General features: G+C 41.8%; 1 pseudogene across 1 annotated transcript in view; it reads left to right on the top strand.

Annotated features, from left to right (window-relative positions):
- The window catches only part of LOC311616669 (guanylate-binding protein 6-like), a 98,060-nt pseudogene that overhangs the window by 72,991 nt on the left and 4,021 nt on the right, over positions 1 to 21,048 (top strand). The window contains exons 2-7 of the transcript XR_014797037.1: positions 2,418 to 2,621; positions 7,788 to 7,915; positions 14,168 to 14,277; positions 14,478 to 14,674; positions 18,152 to 18,395; positions 20,498 to 20,778. The product of XR_014797037.1 is annotated as a guanylate-binding protein 6-like (transcript). The remainder of the gene's footprint in view (positions 1 to 2,417; positions 2,622 to 7,787; positions 7,916 to 14,167; positions 14,278 to 14,477; positions 14,675 to 18,151; positions 18,396 to 20,497; positions 20,779 to 21,048) is intronic.

Genomic DNA, 21,048 nt, shown 5'->3' on the forward strand with positions numbered 1-21,048 from the left:
CCTGAGAGCTTGTTCTGGGACACTCTGACCAAGGATCTGTGGGACAGAAGTGGGAATTCAACTTTCTTTTGCAAGCAACTTGGTCCTGAGCTTAAACCTGTCACTTTCGGATTCAGAATGGACTGAGGAATGGAGAGGTAGGGACACCAGTAGCCTGGTAGCCTGGACTGTAGGGCTCAGCTGCTGGCTTTAGCTTCCCCATCAGGGACAGTGGTAGTTGTGAGGTGACAGTTTAGTAGGACTTCACATAACCGGGATAGTAGATGGTGGAGCAGAGAAGGTGGGTGCATGGCGAGATGAGAGATTCGGGTGTTCTCCTGGCTGCTTAAAAGGATGGGATGGGGCATGGAGACAGCTTCTTCATGCATGAGCTCAGTGTTCCTCATTGTAATGTGCACTAGTTTGGACTTATGGTCCTATTCTTTTTTTCTTTTAAATATATTTCATTGATTTTTTACAGAGGAAGGGAGAGGGATAGAGAGCTAGAAACATTGATGAAAGAGAAACATCGACCAGCTGCCTCAAGCACACCCCACACTGGGGATGTGCCCGCAACCAATGTACATGCCCTTAACTGGAATCGGACCTGGGACCCTTCAGTCCACAGACCGACACTCTATCCACTCAGCCAAACTGGTTTCGGCTTATGATCCTATTCTAATTCCACCTTAGATTCACTGCTTACACAAAATGTTAAATTTAAATTTTTTTAATTTAATTTGTTTCTCAAGAGTAGACTTGGCTCAGAGAGCTCTGGTTTGCCTTTATTTGTTGAATGGAAAAAGAGAAAGAGCAAGAAAAAAAGAATGAAAGAGAGAAAGGAAAGAAGGAATGAAGGAAGGAAGGAAGGAATGAAGGAAGGATGGAGGGAAGGGGCCATACACAGATGGGATGCATTATGATTGTGGCCTCTCCCCCAGCTCCCAGTAACATCCTTAATAGTTGGGAAAGGAGTAATTCACTGCCCAGGCTAACACTTGCTTAGGACACCACCCAGCTCAGCTTCATTCTTGGTATGTTCTGAAAATGAGGAGGTACCAACTCAGCACTTCCTGAAGTATAGGAAGTATACTTTCTCTGCCCTAACAAAGTCCTTTGTCAGACATATCCAGGAATTATGCACACCCACTTGATATTTTCACATGAATATTTTTAATAGTACATGGAGGATGCAGAATTTGTGAGGTATTCTTGATAATTTTTTATTGACTGTTTCATTAATATATGATTTTTATTGGCTTATAACATAAGTCTATTTTTAAATTTTGATGCAGACTTCATTTTGAAAAAGTCAAATCATATGACTCAATTTCTCTGAACAAGGGATGACTGTTAAACTTTGTGGCCAAAAGGGTTTTAAAGACTTCTGAAAAAGGAGAAAAATCAAAAGCTGTTTCTTATTTGGAACCTCAAACTCCTTCAGTATCATAAATGGAGCCATAGATATTACATTTTATTGGTCTGTCATATGTCAAACAAACTTGTCCAGCTAAAACCTCAGATTGTGATGAATACTAGTCATACTCATCACTAGTTTTATAGCTGTTCTCAACAAATAGGACCATGAGACAGTGAGATGCATTGCTGCAGTCTTGTCTTTTTCTGCAGCTGCTAGGGTTCAGGAATCTGGAGAAGGACTATGCATAAATGAATGAAGAGACTAGAAAATAAATATGAATTTGGAAGGCATTTTGGGGAAAGCCGGATGGAAACCTTAGTTCTAGTGACTAACCTCCCAAAAATCTCTGGTCCCAGGGCTTTTTATTCCCACATTTTCCCCTATAGCAAAGCAGATATACATATCAAAGGCAAGGTTTGGTAAACAGTAAAGGATTATCAGGTTAGGGTAAATGCATACAGCTGTTCAGCAGCAGGTAATAACATGCAGATTTTCAGCCCTGCTAAAGCCCCAAGTTCCATTATCCTGATGAACTTTTTGCATAATTATGACCTGCTGGAATTAGCCTCTAGCAATGCATGAAACCTGTGACTTAATATTTCTTGGCTGTGTCTCCAGGTCACTCTGGTCCCAGGTCCTTCCACAGCATCCTCTTAGTAGCTGGTTAAACCTTTAGTTTGGGGAGAGGACGTTCATATGAGGTGATGAATTTTCTTCTCAGTGTTGACCCTGACATTGGGTAGAGACACTAGACTGCATTGCAAGATTTGGCTGCCAAGTGCTAGCAATAACATTCAATCTGAGATCCTCATAGCATTCAGAACACTTTGGCCCTTGCATAGATTCACTGTAAGTATAGAACCAAAAATAGATAAATTTTTACTGCAGGGCTAGCCTATGCTTACTAAAACAGGAACAAAGTAGAACACGAACACTATCATAAGATGATGGCTGCTTTGCATAACTTTGTTTCAGAGAATGACATTGTAAGCTTATTTTCAATGGGAGGTTTTTCTAGGCTGACAGGCTGCCATGGCATCTAAATCCAACATGATGGCCCCCATCTGCCTGGTGGAAAACAACAATGAGCATCTGTCAGTGAATCAGGAAGCTCTAGAGATTCTTGACCAGATTTCTCAACCAGTGGTGGTAGTGGCCATTGCAGGACCATATCGTACAGGAAAATCCTACTTGATGAATCAGCTTGCAGGACAGAATCACGGTGAGTGGTGTCTCAGGCAGAGAACAATTCTTTGACTCTGGCTATTTCACAATTTCTTAGTTTTCTTCACTAGTCACATGAAGAAAGAATGAAATTCCTTTCAGTAAACCAACCTTCTAATTCTAATTCTTACTAATAGATTATTACCTTAATTAGTATTATCTTAGGCTGAGGCCAATTGTTTTTACTCTAACTATATCACAGCTTATTAGTTTTCTTCTCTGGCTGCATGAAGTGAGAACTACACTCGGGTCAACAAAACAAACTTCTAAGTTTAATACTTAACCACTAAATCATTACTTTAATTTATTCTATTACCATATTATGGTTTTACTCCTGTTAAGGAAAATCTCTCCTATTAATGCATAGACTCTTTCTTTTACCTGTGCCAACACTGGGGTCTTGAAATTGTGCCTCCTCTTGCTCATAACATGTTTTACTCTCTCTATGGGATATTCCCACAAATGTATAAAGAAATTTTCATATCTATTGAGAGGGCAGGGCGGGGCAAGGATGAGCTCCCGACTCCACCCCGCAGGGCGGAGTTATCCCTGGCCCTCAAAACCCCTGGACTGGGAGAAATTCGCTCTCTTCCGCCATGCTGCCGGCGTGGGTGGGAGGAGCACATGCTAGCATGGTGAAGGCTCTTTTGTTTATTGCATCGGACTTGGCTCCCTGGTGGTCCTTGGGGGATCACGAAGTCTGGGCATAACATATGGGGGAACTCGTCCGGAATCCCCACCCAGGACCATGAGGGACCCCAATCCGGAGAGTCTGACTGGCCGCGGTAGGTGTGTGAGCGCTCTGGAGGGACGTAAAACCCCTCATGGAATTGATGCCCGAAGACGCCTGGTGGACGCACCATGAAGGCTACGGGCAGGAGGATCAGAAGACGTTCTGACCTCCCTGGAGGGCCCTAGAGGGACCCTCATGGGGAGAGGAATGAATCCTCTCCAGGACGAGGTGAGCGGCGTGAGCCGTTGCCTCACCTGTGGAAAGTGAGCCTTTCCCAGGTCTGAGTTTGGTATCTGTGGGCGACATGGCGCCCCAGGATGGAGCCGGTGAAGTGTGGCCGGCGTGGCGGTGCGGGGCCCCCTGGCAGCGTTGGGTCGGAGGGGGTGCTCCCGCGGGGCTCAGTCTGCGCGGTGGAGCGCAGCTGGGCAGTGGTGGCCTGGCTCGGGGAGCAGGCACCTGGGTTAATCTGCTGGCTGCCCGGAGAAGGGGAAGTGGAGCCGGGAAGCCGCTGGGGCGACCCGTGCTTTCTCTCTGGGGGCCGCCTGAGTAGTGTGGCTGGGGCTGCAGTGGCAGCAGCCTCGCTCCGGGGGCCTGGGCTCTGGTGGCCTGGGCCGGCATGGAGGCATCTGGTCCCTGGCGACATCGGGTACTGGAGAAGAGCTCAAGGGCGAATCTCTGTGCTCAGTAAAGTGAAAAGGCCAGTTCAAAACGAGTGCGCATAGTTTTGGGCTGTGCTTAAAACTTTTCTGTGTACAGAATGAGCCAGAATGAGGTTTAAAAATGGTGAAGATAACCGGGAGATAAATTAAAACTAGTTTCCCAAGTCATTGTAAGCAGCTTTTGAAATTCCCAGCCTTGAGGCAGAAACTATTATAGGTAGTAATGGCTGAGAGTCTTCAGGTAAAGAATGTGTTCATTTGCATTTGAACGCTGCTCCAGCAGCAGGTGATTGGTGGTGAAGCAGCCCACAATGGTTCCTCTTCCTTGTCATTGGTATCAACTAAGCAGAGTCAAATAGCTACTTAAGTATGAATTGTGATTGACCTATGATTTCCTGACATTGTCTTAAATCCTAGTAAACTGCCTCTGGTGTGAAGAGGTCTAGGGGAGGCCGGAGAGCGCAAGACTATTAGCTCTCCTACAAAGAGATTATTCAGTGCTTTGTTTGAACTTCAGAAAAAAAAATTTTGAGATCTGAAAAAACTGTATGATTAGATTTGTTGCTGAAACTTTACCCTAAATAAGCAGGATGTATTAGAAATGTAATGTTATTAATCTAAAAAAATGCCAAATATATTTGACTTGCCAGCTTTAAAAGCTCAAAGTATAAATTGAATTAGGAAAAGTTAATTGCAGTAACTAGATGCCTAGTATATGGCAGACTAAACTGTATTATATGTGTTAAGAATAAGCAGTAATGATCAAAAATCTCAAGGGTTGATTTATTCTCATTTGTCAGATGAAAAAGTATGTAATGCTTACACTTAAAAAATTATTTTAAGTCAGTTTTTCTGAAGTAATGTTTAATGTAACATGAAACTTTTATATTTGATTTGTTTTGTTTTGCTTTTCTCATATGCCATTGCTGTTGAATTTGGGCTTGTACCTGCATCTTGTATTTTGTTTAAACTTTGGGAATCGTTTTTAATTTCAATCATGTGTATCTACTTTATAGGTTTGAGTAGACTTCATCACAAAGGTTTATAATTTATTTAGAATTGTGTTAAAACAATTATTTGTATGATTTAACCCCCTGCGACTGCTTGGACAATTTTCACCGATGTTCTGCGGAGGGGGGAAGTAGAGGGGGCTTAGAAATGCAGATAGATCTGTATCTGTAGGAAAAATGTGGCATTTTGAGTTTCAAGAGGCTGGGGGCCTGGGAACAGGTACTGGACCTGCTCCCTCCTCCCTTGCCTTTTCTTTAAAATTTGAGGCATGGTTATGTATTTTTGGAAGATAAGATTTTTATAAAAATTATAAAGATTATGTCCTGGCAGGTTAGCTAGGCGAGGCAAGCCTGTTAGTTTCCTGATGGGCATTGGGGCACCCTATTTAGTCTTGAGAGAGCCAATAGGACCCGTACATCAGCCCAGGAAGCCACCGGACAAATTGCCTGTTTTCCTTGGACATCAAGAAGGACTGTGGTCCTCGGAAGGAACACGTACTGGGGGAATGCAGCTGTTGAACTGGTCCAAAGTGGAACAACGGGTCTTTGAGGAGCTACAGAAGGCTCTCATCTCAGCAGCTACCCTAGCCTTGCTGGACGACGCGGAGCCCTTCCACCTCTACGTGAGTGAGGTAAGAGGCATTGCCAAAGGGGTTCTCATTCAGACTCTAGGTCCCTGGAAGAGACCTGTTGCCTATCTGTCTAAGAGACTGGACCCTGTGGCAGCAGGGTGGCCAGCATGCTCCCAGGCAGTGGCCACCACAGCATTGCTGGTGAAGGAAGGAGGCAGATAAGCGGACTCTGGACCAGGAGCTAACCTGGATGGGTCAGGCTTTTCTCCTGGACCAGCCCTATGTCTGGATTCATAAGACTCTGACCATCAACCCTGCCGGCCTGCTTCCAGATGATGATGAGAGAACCCATTCATGACTGCACAGAGGTAACAGATGACAAGGTACTGTTCACGGATGGGAGCAGTTACGTTCAGGATGGGACCTGATATGCAGGGGCAGTGGTAGTCACCTTGGACCACACCATTTGGGCACAGTTCCAGAACTTTTGGCCTTAATCCAGGCCCTTTGATGGAGACACTGTGCCATCCACAGAGGAAAGAGGGTTACCAACTGCAGCCAGAAGGAATTGGCTGAACAGAAGCAAGTCACTGAAGGACCAGATGGTTGATGGACCCTTCAGATGACAAGACTGTTGGTCCCAGAGGCTCTAGGTCAGAGTTGCCTGGTGACACCAGGTTAAGTGTCACCAACTTCTGAACTTCTGTGAGGCAGAGTTGCTAAAAGTACTGTCTGTGCACAGGTAAATGCTAAGCAAGGTAAGGGGATCCCCCCTGGGAATTCAGGTCCCAGGGAACCTCCCCAGGAGAGCATTGGTAGGTGGATTTCAGAGATTAAACCACCAGCATTAAGGTCTAGTTTTTATAGACACTTCAGATTAGGTTGAGGTGTACCCCACTATCAGATAACAGCCCCACCTTGTTAGCTAAGGTATCTCAGAGTATAGCCCTAGCCTTAGGACAGGTAGGTGCGACTCGGGAGGAAGGGGGTTTAACTAAATGTGTCTTAGAATCGGTGAAAATTGGACCAACCCCCTGTCCTTTGCCCTCTTGAGGGCCAGGTGTACCCCTTACTGGGACAAGGTTCCCCTTTTTGGGAGGGGATCATGTATGGTAACCATTTCCTTGCTCAAGTCCTTACAGGCTCTGCAGTTTGCTTGTTCCAGATGCACTGCCAGTGCCCACCGCAGACCCTGTAGCCCCGGAACTCAATGTGGGTAAAGAAATTTGCTGCCCAAGGACTCAAAGGGATGCTGCACTGTTATCCTGAGCACGCCCACTGCTGTTGAAGTAGATGGCACCCAGACCTGACTACATGACTCCCAGCTGCATGGCCTGGATCCTGGCAACTACAGGCCAGGAAGAGAACTGGTGCCTGCAGGAGGGGAACTGGACTTCAGTGAGGACAATACTGATGGGAACTGTGGTACTAAGGGTCTTGATAACTGTATTTGTTGTTTATGCTGAAAGGAAGTAGGCTGAGTCAATGATTTGACTAGGCACATTAGACAAGGGGGGAATGAGAGGGCAGGGCGGGGCAAGGATGAGCTCCCGACTCCACCCCGCAGGGCGGAGTTATCCCTGGCCCTCAAAACCCCTGGACTGGGAGAAATTCGCTCTCTTCCGCCATGCTGCCGGCGTGGGTGGGAGGAGCACATGCTAGCATGGTGAAGGCTCTTTTGTTTATTGCATCGGACTTGGCTCCCTGGTGGTCCTTGGGGGATCACGAAGTCTGGGCATAACACTATCATCATGTTTAAAGATGTTTGTGAGTTCACATCCCATTGTTGATAACAACCTCTCCCATACCATTTGCCATTTTTATCACTTTGGTTGGAAAAATATTATCTGAATTTCTTTTTCTTTAGACGTCTCTCTTCTACCCACTTCTATTTGTCCTTTACTGGACCATTCTTTTAAATGCTGTTATATGGTATTCAGTGACATTTATTATGTCTGATTCATGGATGCACTTCACATCCATTTTGAGCTCTTGTTGAATATCATTTTCAGTTAACATTCATCTCCTCCTTTGAATAAATGACACACTAAGTAAAGCATTCTTACAAAATAGAGAAAGCACCATCCTATATTTTGGGGTATTTCCATTCCAAAAAGTCTAATTTTGTAGTCCTTTGGCTGCTTAGTTTGTCTATTGTCACTGTGGGTTTGGTCTCCCCTTCATTTATAGGTTTCCCTCTGGGATCTACGGTGCGGTCTGAAACCAAGGGCATCTGGATGTGGTGTGTGCCTCACCCCTCTAAGCCTGATTGCACTCTGGTCCTTCTAGACACTGAGGGCCTGGGAGATGTGGAAAAGGTAAGGCAGAAAGTCAAAGACAAAATGGTTTCAATCTGGATAGTTTCATAACAAACTCTTTAATTTAACTGCTTGATCTATTTGTGAAATCTAGAAATCCAACTACAATATATATCGGGCAAATTCTCAGCTGATTGACTCTTATTTCTAGTTAAGGTGTCATGGTACATTGATTAAATTTTCTTTTATTTCTAGGCACTCATGAATAATTTGACTCAATTTAGTAAACAATTGCTGAGCACCATATTCCTGGGTCTCTAAGTTAATACTGTAGATACTAGTGACCCACATAAAAGCCCTGCCCTCAAAGAGTCTTGGTCATATGGTGCAGTTCACCAAGTACTGACCAAGCATTCTGGAAGACTTTGAGACACTTCTTACTGAGATAGCTCTATAAAAGCATGTTGTTATCCTACAACATTTTAAGGTGGGTCTTTGAAATTTTAGTTTTCTATTAAAGGGTAAAATCAATGATTTCTCCTTTTCTGCTTTTGTTTGAGATTTATTTGGGAATAGTACCTAAATTTCTACAACTTTCTATGTCTTCCAAAAAATTTAAAATTTTGTTTTTATTTATTTATTTTATTTTCAAAATATATTTCATCGATTTTTTACAGAGAGGAAGGAAGAGGGATAGAGAGTTAGAAACATTTATGAGAGAGAAACATCCATCAACTGCCTCCTGTACACCTCCCACTGGGGATGTGCCTGCAACCAAGGTACATGCCCTTGACCAGAATCGAACCTGGGATCCTTGAGTTTGCAGGACAACATTCTTTCCACTGAGCCAAACTGGTTAGGGCTGTGTTTATTTCTATACTAGAGTCCTGGTTCATAAAAATTCATGCACTGGAGTGGTCCATCAGCCCTGCTTGCACCCTCACCCAGTGCAGGAACCCTCAGGGGGAGATGTCCACCTGCCAGCTTAGGTCCCTGAGGGATGGGGCCTAATCTGGCAGTCAGACATTCCTCTCGCAGCCACAAGCCCTTGGAGGACATCTAACTGCAGCTTAGGCCTGCTCTTCTGCAGCCACCTTTGCGGAAGGCGTGGTACCAGGACTAGACTGGCCTGCACCACCACCTCTCCCACTGCCTCTGTGGAATGGAAGGGGGGGTGCCAAGACCACCATGGCTGGCCTGGAGGAGCAAGTTCACTGGCCCTGCCCCCAACCCTTAGGTGATTCTGGCATGTTGTTCTGAAAGGTCATTTCACTGTCCAGTCTAGTGGCATATGAGCTCTTTATTGTGAAGTATCACATCTAAGAAACAGTAATATTCAAATTAACAATCACACCATTATACCCACAAGCCACGCCCACCATCCACACACACACACACACACACACATCAGCCAATCAGGAGCAAGTATGCAAACTAACTCAACCAAAATTATTGCGGCCATGGAGAGAGCAGGAGGGAGGCTTGGGTTTCCCTGGTGATGGAGGAAGACAAGCTTTCCACATACTCTGGCTGGTCCAGGCCTCTACTCCAGGCTACAAAGTTTCAATTATAGAAGATAAAATAAATCCCAGATAACAGGGCCTCCATTTGGGTTGCTGGGGGGGGCATGGCCAGCCTGAAAACCACCACAGCCTCTTGCCCAGGCCTCCCCATGCCCCAAGGAAACCCCCACCCTGATCTGGGACACCCTTCAGGGCAAACCAGCTGGCCCCCACCTGTGCATGAGGCCTCTATCCTATCTAATTAAAGAGTAATATGCAAATTGACCATCACTCCAACAAACAATATGGCTGCCCCCATGTAGTCAAAGATCCTGCTCTCATTTGGACACAAGACAGCAACCACAAGATGGTCAGCAGGAGAGGGCAGTTGGGAGGGACTAGGCCTGCAAAGGAGGCCAGTTGGGCGTGATGAAGCCTTCAGGGAAGGGCAATTAAGGGTGACCAGGCTGGCAGAGGAGACAACTTTGAGATGACCAGGTCTCCAGGGAAGGACAGTTGTGGGGGGACCCAGGCCTGCAGGGGAGAACAGTTGGGATCAGGCCTGTAGGGAATAGCTATTAGGGGTGTCCAGGCCTGCCGGGGAGGGCAGTTAGAGGCAAACAGGCTGGCAGGGGAGAATTTAGGCATCAATCAGGCTGGCAGGGGAGTGGTTAGGGTGTGGTCAGGCTGGCAGGCAGAAACAGTTACAGGCAATCAGGAAAACAGTCAGGTGAGCCCTTGGGAGCCAGCAGTCCTGGATTGAGAGGGATGTCCAACTGCCTGTTTAGGCCCAATCTCGGTGGTCTCAATCCTGGTGGGATCAGGCCTAAAAGGGCAGTCAGACATCTCTGGAGGTGTCCCAGATTTGTGAGGGTGCAGGCTGAGCTGAGGGTAATCCCCCAGCACCCTTCATGAATTTTGTGCACCAAGCCTCTAATATCAAAAGATCATGCTGACTAAATAACCTATTGTTTGTCATAAGTGCCACTTCTTATTATAATCCTTTTATTTAAATTGGGCTTTGGAGTGTAAATCAGTGAATCATCATTTCACTCTGAAATTTTCTGGGTATTTTCCACTTTTGCTCTGGGGAACAACTTTAGACAGTGTTTATAATAAAACAAAAATTCTGTATTGTGCCATTATTAGACCTGTTGTATTTTATACACACAAATTTACCTCTTCTTTAAGGTCTTTCATCTGGCAGAAACTGGTTTGGCTCAGTGGATAGAGCATAGGTCTGAGGACTGAAAGGTCCCAGGTTCGATTCCAGTCAAGGGCATGTACGTTGGTTGCGGGCACATCCCCGGTAAGGGGTGTGCAAGAGGCAGCTGGTTGATGTTTCTCTCTCATTGACGTTTCTAGCTTTCTATCTCTCTCCCTTCCTCTCTGTAAACATATATATATATATATATATATATATATATATATATATATATATATATATTTATTTATTTATTTATTTTATTTATTTTTTTTAAAAAAAAGGTCTTTCATCTGGTTGCACAAGGCTCACTATCCAGCTTTAACTTCTTGACCTACACTCTGTTCCAGTCAGATCAAATAACTCTACTTTTATTGAAAACACTTCTGTATGCTGCCATGTCTACTTTTGCTTCCTGGATCTTCCCACCTGCAGGTTACCTTAATTTAATCAAATTCACACTGTGCTAAGCCTTTAATTTTCAATCAAGGTGCTGAGGAAGACTTCATGTTATGCAAAATTTTCCAATTTTCAGAGCTTTGGTCTTCCATGCTAGAATTTTAAATTTTAATTTAAAACTTCTTAAAATCTATATTTATTATTCAAAGTGTTACATATTTTTTTCTCCTTCCCCTCCAATTGGCCATGTTTTCTCCCATCTATCTCCTCTCCATGCCTTTTGCATGTTATTGTCCATGTTCATATTTCCTGTGTATATGCATACAAGTTTTTTTTTAAATTAATCTTTATTGTTCATATTATTACAAATGTTCCTCATTTTCCCCCCCTCCATTGCTCTCCTCCATCAAATTCCCACCCCACCCGCTGCCCTTTCCCCACTCCCCATTGTCCTCATCCATAGGTTCAAAGTTTATGTCTAGTCTCTTCCCACAACCCCCACTCCTCTTTTCCCCAAGAATCATCAGTCCACTCCCCTTCCATACCTCAGATTCTATTATATTCAACAGTTAATATTGTTCATCAGTTTTTTAAATTCTTTTGGTTTTTAGATTCACTTGTTGATAGTTATGTATTTGTTGTTCATAATTTTTATCTTTATCTTCTTCCTCTTCCTAAATAACCACCTTCAGCAATTCATATAATTCTGGTTTGGTGGTGGTGAACTCCTTTAGCTTTTTTTTATTTATTTTTTATTTTTTTTTAAATTTTTTTTTTATTGGTGAAGCTCTTTATTTGGCCTTTGATTCTGAGTGATAGCTTTGCTGGATAGAGTATTTTTGGCTGTAGGTTCTTGCTATTCATCACCTTGAATATATCTTGCCATTCCCATCTGGCCTGCATGGTTTCCGTTGAGAAATCAGCTGAGAATTGTATGGGTGCTCCTTTATAGGTAACTATCTGCTTTTCTCTTGCTTCTTTTAATATTCTCTCTTTGTCTTTTGCTCTTGGAATTTTAATTATGATGTGTCTTGGTGTGGTCCTCTTTGGATTCCTTTTGTTTTGGGTTCTGTGAGCTTCCTGGACTTGTAAGTCTATTTCTTTCCCCAAGTGGGGGGAATTTTTTTTTTTTTTTGTATCTTGCTCTCTCTCATCTTCTGGGACCCCCATAATTCTGATGTTGGTTCACTTGAAGTTGTCCCAGAGGTTTCTTACAATATCTTCAATTTTCTGGATTCTCCTGCCTTCTTGCTTCTGCTTAGGAGTGTCTTCTGGCTCTTTATGTTCCAAATCTTTGACTTGATTCTTTCAATCTTCCATTCTGTTTTTAGGACTCTGTATAATATTTTTTATTTCAGACAATGTATTCTTTATTTCTTGTTGATCCCTTATCATTTCTTGTTGACCCCTTATTATTTCTAGCTGATCCCTTCTCATATCCTCACAGGTCTTGTTTATTTTTTCAGCCTTTTCTAGGAAATTCTTGAAAAACCTTATAAACGTGGTTTTGAACTCTATATCCAGTCGCTTTTTGTCCTCCATTTCTTTTTTCGGTGATCTGTTTCCTTGTCTCAGCATTTTCGCAGCTTCCCGAGTGTTAGCCTTAAAAGTCTGTGTTCAACTTGGATGGGACGGAGTTTCAGGGTGGAGCCTACAGCCTTGGCTTCTGTCAGCCCCGCCCTATGAGGTTCCTGAGTGTCAGTGTCCCTCAGTGTCCTTCGGTACTCACTGCAAGCACATCTGAGAAAAAGGTGCCCTCGAGTTTCCCCTGCTACCAAACAGTGTAGGCTCTCCCCCAATGAGCCCAGAACTGGGGTTCAGTTCAGTTGGAAGTGGGGTTGGAAGTGGGGTTCAGAGCAGTCTGGAGCTTTTGTCTCCTTCCTGTTATGGCAATCCAGCGACACAGTCAACTGTTCTCTGCGCGCAATGTGAACACCTCCAGGACTTCCTTTCGCTGCTCCTCTGGATTTTCGCCTTACAACCCAGGCTCCCTCTGTATGAGCCTGGGTCCCCAGGGTCTGGCCTAGAACTGGGGTTCAGTGCAGTCAGAACTGGGGCTCAGCACAGTCTGGAGCTTTTGTCTCCTTCCTGCTAGGGCAATCTAGCAGCAGAGTCAACAGTCCATCTTCTACGGGTAATGTGCGCGACTCCGGGACTGCCTTTCTCTGATCCCCTGAGATTCTGCCTCACAGTCCAGGCTCGCTCTGTATGAGCCTGGGTCCCCAGGGTCTGGCCCAGAACTGGGGATCAGTGCTGTCGGATCTGGGGTTCAGCACAGTCCAGAGCTCTTATCTCCTTCCCGCTAGGGAACGCCAGCCAGGCACTTAGTCTCCCCCTCCTCTCCGGCTCCCTCCTCTCAGTGCATGCAACGTGTCTCTTAGGCTTTTACAGCTCCTCTGATTTTCTTTCTGGTTTTCTCTTTCCTTCTCATTGTAGAATTTCCAGTCAGTTGACTTTCCTGTAGTTCTGGGTATTTTATTTGTATTTTATTGAAATTTTTGTGTGAGGCTGCAGTTAGGTGTTTACCTATGCCACCATCTTGGATTCTCAAGAGTTGTCTGCATACAAGTTCTTTTGTTGATGTCTTCCCTCCCATCCTTCATTTACTACTATAGCTAAATTTTTCAATGCTTATATATGTTATATTAATATAAGCATTGTATAGATATTATCCTTGTTATATTCATTGCTATAGATGTTAGTTATGCTTTGAAATAGTCGTTATGAAATTAATATTCATCATTTTAAACTGCTTTTTAATTTTAACAACAATGTAAATATTCAGTAGCTTCCCATAAATATTTCTTAAATACATCCCCATTTATATTAACTATAGAATATTTTATATAGTCTATGACCACCAAATATATGTAGAATATATATGTGCTAACACAATTCATTTAACATAATAGCACACCAGGTGCTGCACTAAGGTACTTTATATGTCATTTATTTCATCAATCCATTAAAAAGAAAACCCTGTGATGACAAAATCCTTTTAATATGAAAGAAGCAAAATCACAAGAAATGTCTTTGTAATTGCTAAAGCTCTTTGTAATTGCTATGTATATTTATTTCCATCTTTAAACTTACTTGTTTGCATGGTGAGTACATTACCTGAAATAAAGTGAAGGACTGTTAGACTCAGTGTCTGAATGAATTTCTATAGGGTCAACCCCTAAATGTCTTGCCCTAATGTACTTCCAGGGTGACCCTAAGGATGACTTGTGGATCTTTGCCCTGGCCGTGCTTCTGAGCAGCATGTTTGTCTACAACAGCCTGAGTACCATCAACCATCAGGCCCTGGAGCAGCTGCAGTATCCTTCCAGGAACCCAACCCCCATGAGTCATGGAGGCTTGGGAATGGAGATCTGGTCAATTTCTCCTTTCCTCTCACTTAGTTGCCTTTGGTAGACCAAAGGGAACCAGAGTGAAAGAGAGTGCTTATTTCTTTCTTTTAATGAGAGAAATGTGGGAATTATGATTAGAAAGTTTATTTTCCTTAGCAAGATCCTAGTTATGTGACAGAGCTGACAGAACTCATCAGGGCAAAGTCCTCCCTTACACCAGATGGAATAGTAGATTCAGCAGAGTTTGTGAGTTTCTTTCCAGACTTTATCTGGGCTGTACGAGATTTCTCCCTGGAGCTGGAGTTAAATGGTCTCCCTATCACAGAAGATGAATACCTGGAGAATGCCTTGAAGCTGATTCAAGGTAACAAAGCATGGCTGGGCAGTGGATGATCCAGTACAGGGTGGGAGGTACTAAACATCATGTCTGGACTTGCATTTGAACTTGAGACTAGAAGTCTGCAGAAAAGGTGGCTAGGAATGAGTTGAAAAACTCTCTGGACTGGAGTTTTAGTTTACATAAGAAAAGTAGAGCCTAAAGTAGAATAAAACTATTCATTACCAATTTGTTCTTTACACATTGTAATTTAGAATCCAATTGTAACTTTTAAAATGGTGGTGATAAAATCTTCTAAAAAGCAGGCACTTATGTTTATTATTTTACCTTCTGCTTTTCTGTTTTGAGGAAAACAGCTAATCAGATACTTGATAGGCATAAAATTACAATGAAAAGCCTATCTAATTAAAAATATCTTTCATGTAATTAGATAGAATTCATCTAAAATGGGCATATAATGTCTTTATACATATATAATCTATAAAATGATTTTATATTCTAATAAATCTGAATAAGTATATTTTGCCTTTTCAATCTATCCTTTTGTGTATTATTTGATAATTATCAGAATATAATTTTAATTTATATATCATAGATTTTTTTATGTTAAAAATAATTTTTTTTCAATTGTAGTTTAAATTCAATATCATTTTGTGTTATTTTCAAATATACGTAGCATAATGTTTAAATAACACATAGTTTACAACTAGATCCCCACTATATTTCAAGTACCCACCTGGCACCATGAATAGTTATTACAATTTTAGTAAGTACTAGAGGCTCGGTGCACAGAATTCATGCACTTTGGTGGTGGTGGTGGGGGAGTTGTCTCTCAGCCCAGCGTGCACCCTCTTTAATCTGGGACCAATTTATGCATTGGGCCTAAATCGGCAGTTGGACATCCCCATCACAAACTGGGACTGCTGACTCCCAATCACTTGTCTGCCTGCCTGCCTGATTGTGCCTAACTGCTTCTGCCTATCAGCCAAATCATTTCATAACCACTCCCCTGCCAGCCTGGTCGCCCCCAACTCCCAATCCCCAATCTCCTCATCCTGTGCTCCTCTCTTCATGCAGGCATCAGTTTTTTTCTCTGTATCTATTAATCTATTTCAATTTTGTTTGTTTATTTTGCTCTTTAGAATCCACATATAAGTGAAATCGTGTGACATTTGTCTTTCTCTAACTTGTTTCACTGAGAATATAATTTTATTCTTTTTTTATGATTGAGTAGTACCAGTATTCCATTGTGTATACTGTATCACTACCTATTCTTTATCTACTTGTCTATTCTTGGGCACTTAGGTTACTTCCATATCCTGGCTATTGTAAATAATGCTGAAATGAATATAATTAGTGTTTTGGACTTCTTCAGATACATAACCAGGAGTAAAGTGACTGGGCCATAATATAGTTCTGTTTTTAATTCTTTTGAGAAATCTCCATTCTCTTTTCCAAAGTAACTGTACAAATATGTATACCCACCAACAGTGCCAACACATATACTATGTTGGTTTATTGACGAGAGCCATTCAGACAGGCATGAGGTGATATCTCCTTCTGGTTTTAACTTGCATTTCTCTGCTGATTAGCAATGTTGAACATTTTTTAATACCTATATTGGCCATGGTATGTACTCTTTGGAGAAGTTTTTATTCAGGTCCTCAGCTCACTTTTAAATCAGATTGTTTGTTCCTATGATGAAAAGTATAAGTACTTTATAAATTTTGGTTATTAACACCTTCTCAAATGTGTCATTGGAGAATATATTCTCCAATTCAGGTGGTTGTTTGTTTGTTTATGGCTTCCTTTGCTGGGCAAAAACTATTTAGCTTGCTGTAGTCCCATTTGTTTATTTATTTTGTTTCCCTTACCAGAGGAAAGATATGAAAAGAAATACATTGCTAAGAAAAATATCTGAGATTTTACTTCCTTTCTTTTCTTATAGTATTTTTATAATTTTGAGACTTACATTTAAGCCTTTAATCCATTTTGAGCTTATTGTTGTATATAGTTTAAGAAGGTCATATAGTGTCATTTTTGTGTGTGTATTTGTCTAATTTTCCCCACACCATGTATTGAATAGACTGTCTTTACCCCATTGTATGTTGTTTTGCCTCCCTTGTCATCTATTAAAAAAATTTTTTTTTATTGATTTTTTTACAGATTGGAAAGGAAAGGGATAGAGAGTTAGAAACAATGATGACAGAGAAACATCGATCTGCTGCCTCCCCTACTGGGGATGTGCCCACAACCAAGATACATGCCCATAACTGGAGTCGAACCTGGGACCCTCGAGTCCGCAGGCTGATGATTTTTCCACTTAACCAAACTGGTTTTGGCTGTCATCTATTAATTGTGTGGGTTTATTTCTGGACTCTGCCATGTTCCATTGATCTATATGTCTGTTTTTATTCCAGCACTGTGCTGTTTTGATAACCATAACATTGAATTATAGTTTGATATCAGGTGGCATGATACCTCTAACTTTGTGTCCTTCTTTCTCAGTATTTCTGGGACTATTAAGGGTCTTTTATGGCTTCATATACATTTTTGGATTATTTATTATAGTGATATGAAAAACACCATTGGTATTTTGAAAGAGATTGTGTTGAATCCATAGATGCTTTTGGGCATTATAGAAATTTTAATTTTATTGTAAATCATTCTTTCTGTATCATAGGTTTTTTTCCATTTCCACATATTTATCCATGGTATAATTTCAAAATAATAAAAATATATGAATGGGTTCTATTTACCTGGGCATATAGGTATCTGATGAAGCCTTGAAAGAAATATCACTTCTGATTTATACATTCTTGATTTTATGTTTCTATTTATGGTTTCTCAAAACAATGAGAAATAGGCTACACAGCAAAGTTATAAGATGAAATATAGCTCTTTACCTTAAAGAATTTAGAGACTATTGGTGATATCTTAAAATTACGTTTTAGCTACATTTACTCTTCACTTTTCAGAGGTTTTTATTTTTTAAAAAGTTAATGCTGTACACTTCATTTTTAGCATCTAAACAGTTTTTCTTAAATAAATCTCATGTTATTTCTAACACTGCTAAATCTGATGTTATTTCTAACACTGCCATTAAGTATTGTTTGGGCTCTTCATTTTGATTCACAGCGTTGTTTCTCCATGGAATCAAATAGACCAAAAACTTATGCTTGACTCATGTTTCTGTTATTCATTCTGTAAGCAATATAGACAATATACACAATACTCTACCATTTTTAGGTCTGATAGCAAGAACAGGTCATTGTTGTTGTTTTTTAATCATATCAATGTCTTCAAAAGATTTTGCCTAGAGTTGTGTGATGGTAAATTTGATGTTGAAGAAGCATTTGCATGTCTATGCTAAAGGAGTTATAAACAAGTTATACAGAGAGAATGCCGCAAAGATACAAAAATCCCTGTCATGGAAATCTTTAGATCCCTTGTCCTATATCTGCTCCTACTGTAATACCTGTTTTGTTTGTTTTAATCTTTCAGGCATGAATCACAAAGCTCAAATATCTAATCTCCAGAGAATGCATCCGGAATTTCTTTCCAAGAAGGAAGTGTTTTGTCTTTGACCGGCCAACAAATGACAAAAAACTTCTAGCCATTATTGAGAAGGTTGCAGACCACCAACTGGATCCTAGCTTCAAGGAAGAAACAAAGAACTTCTGTTCTTACATCTTCACCCAAGCGAGGACCAAGACACTCAGGGAGGGAATCATGATCAATGGGAAACGTGAGTCTCCATTTCACATTTGGTGGGGCCCAATATTTTTTGAATATATTATAGTTTGTGTTCTCTAGGATTTCTTTTTTATTCTCTATGGATTTATGAGTCATAGATGTTCATACTCCATGATGACAATTGTATACTCATCATACTTTTGGGTATTTATAAATTTGTCTCCAAAATTACAACCTTTATCAGCAAATTCTGCAGTATCCATACATATGAAAATCTTCTAATCTTAATGAGTCACTAACTGGGAATAAAAAAACAAAATATGCTGTTTCCTCAGTTGAAGTTCTTTATAATGTACTAGTGGCCTGGTGCACAAAATTTATGCTCATTAAAAGGGAATTAATTAGAGGAAACATTTTAATATTGCTATTTGCCCTTTATAATAGACATTTCAGAGATGAAAGAATATTAGTTAAATGTATATGAAAATCTTTCTCTTGTCAGAGTCTGGTGTGTGCTGTGGGACCCAGAGTCAAGTCCCTGCCTAACCATGTGTGCCTCAGACCTGGCTGGTCGCACCCCCATTGGGGAAGATCCAGACCCATCAAACCCTGCCAAGCAGGGGGCGGGGAGGGCACAACCTTAGGGCCCCCTATCAAGCCTCCCGGGTGGGGGGCTCAGCCTCAGGTCCCCCAGCCTGGGGCAGGGTGCATTACCTGAGGTCCACTGGCCTGGGGTGGGACAAGGGCATGCCTTGAGATCTCCATTAAGCCCTGAAGGGTAGGGGGCACAACCTTACATCCTCCAGCTTGGCACCAGGTTGTGGGGAACAGCTTGAAGTCCACCAGCCTGATGTAGTGGCGGGGGGCATGGTCTGAGTTCCACTGTCAAGCCCCACCAGGCAGAAGGTGCAGCCTCAGGTCCCCTGCTCCAGCCCAAACCCAAGTAGCCTCAGGTCCCTGCTGACTGATCTTTAAGGATTGTTATAGGAACTCAGCCTCTACTGTGGGCGCAGCCATCTTGTGTTACTAAATCCCTACCTCCACTATGGGAGCAGCCATCTTGACAGTTACAGCATGATGGTCAATTTGAATATTCCCTCTTTTTTTTAGATTAGATGAGAGTTACAAGAAGAATACAAAAGGTATTTTTGGCATTTACAGCAATTTAATAATGCACATTAGCCCATAAAGCTCTGAAAATTTATGGGATCCTTCAGAATTCAGAAAAAAATAGGATCACATTTACCCTGCCTTGTCTGTCTACAATTTGCTTCTAAGATTTTCAATGGGAAATTGTTTTCCAGATACCCTTTAGTATGTTAGATAAAGGAATGTATTGAATTATTTTAACCTTATGGTCTAAAGAAACAAAAATTAAGAGTCAATGGGACAAAAGTGTTACTGTAGGAATATGTTCTTCTGTGGTGTTGTGTGAAAGGAATTTAGGGACCCTAATATAAGAGAAGTTTTACCTGATAATAGCAAGGCTTATTAAAGTGAAAAGCAAAGTAAGCTCTCAGGAAGACAGAGAGCTGGCAGGCTAGAGGGCAGCTACTGCCCTGAAGTATTTGTTAAGCTTTCCCATATATATTTGGGTTTTGGAAAGAGCAGCCTTTCTTTCAAACTACCCATTCTGTTTCATGTCTTCTTCAGGGCTTGTGCCCTTCCCCTAGGCAATCTTTCCCCAGGTTTGTGCCCTCCCCCATTTATGGTCTGTCTTTTGGCTCTTTTTGCACTTGCTTCTTAGTTCTGCTTGGTTATTTGGCTCCTACCTCACAGGTACTTAGTATAGAAATTTTACATCTGTGCCATTTTTCTCCCATTTTGGTTAGTTGGGTGGACTACCCAGAGTGACTGTAAGGCTATTTTTTCCTATTTAATCATGCTTTATAAGATTCTGATTCCATTAGTTCCCTGGTCTCTTGTTAATATCTAACTGTGTACTCCAATAATAGTAGAAGGAAGTGGTGTGTTTGGGTGTATATGCATGCATGTGTGTAGTGTGTGTGTGTGTGTGTGTGTGTGTGTGTGAACATATATGTGTGTTTTTGTAAGAAAGAAAGGGACAGAGAGAATTAGAAATCTAGTTTCACATAAATGGATCCTGTTGACTGATAAATTGATATTTTTCCCTTAAATTTTCTGGTTTATTAGGTCTAAGAACTCTGGTTGTGACTTATGTGGATGCCATCAATAGTGGAGCAGTGCCTTGTTTGGAGAATGCAATGACAACTCTTGCCCAAATTGAGAACTCCAGGGCCGTTCAGAAGGCAGCCGACTACTACAGCGAGCAGATGGCCCAGAGAGTGAGCTTCCCCACAGACACCCTGCAGGAGCTGCTGGACCTGCATGCAGCCTGTGAGAGGGAAGCCATTGCAATCTTCATGGAGAACTCCTTCAAGGATGAAAACCAGGTGTTCCAGAGGAATCTTGTGGTACTTTGTCTTAGTATTTATTTACCCTTTGTGACCTTTCCATTGTAAATTAAGCCTATAAGAGCTTTTCTGACCCCAGTCCTCCTGCACTCATGGATCCAGTAGTCTGGATTCTTATGAAGAATAGAGTTTCAAAAGACTGCATTTTCTTCTTCCTCTCATCTCCCCACCAAACCTCAGGCACTTTAAGTAAAAATTTTTCTGGTCCCTGATGTATAATCAGTATAGATGTCTTTCTGAACTGAATGCTTATGTTGAATTCAAGCCTCC

The sequence above is a fragment of the Pipistrellus hanaki genome, assembly GCF_964339955.1.
Source record: "Pipistrellus hanaki genome assembly, chromosome: 2".
NCBI classification, from domain to species: Eukaryota; Metazoa; Chordata; class Mammalia; order Chiroptera; family Vespertilionidae; genus Pipistrellus; species Pipistrellus hanaki.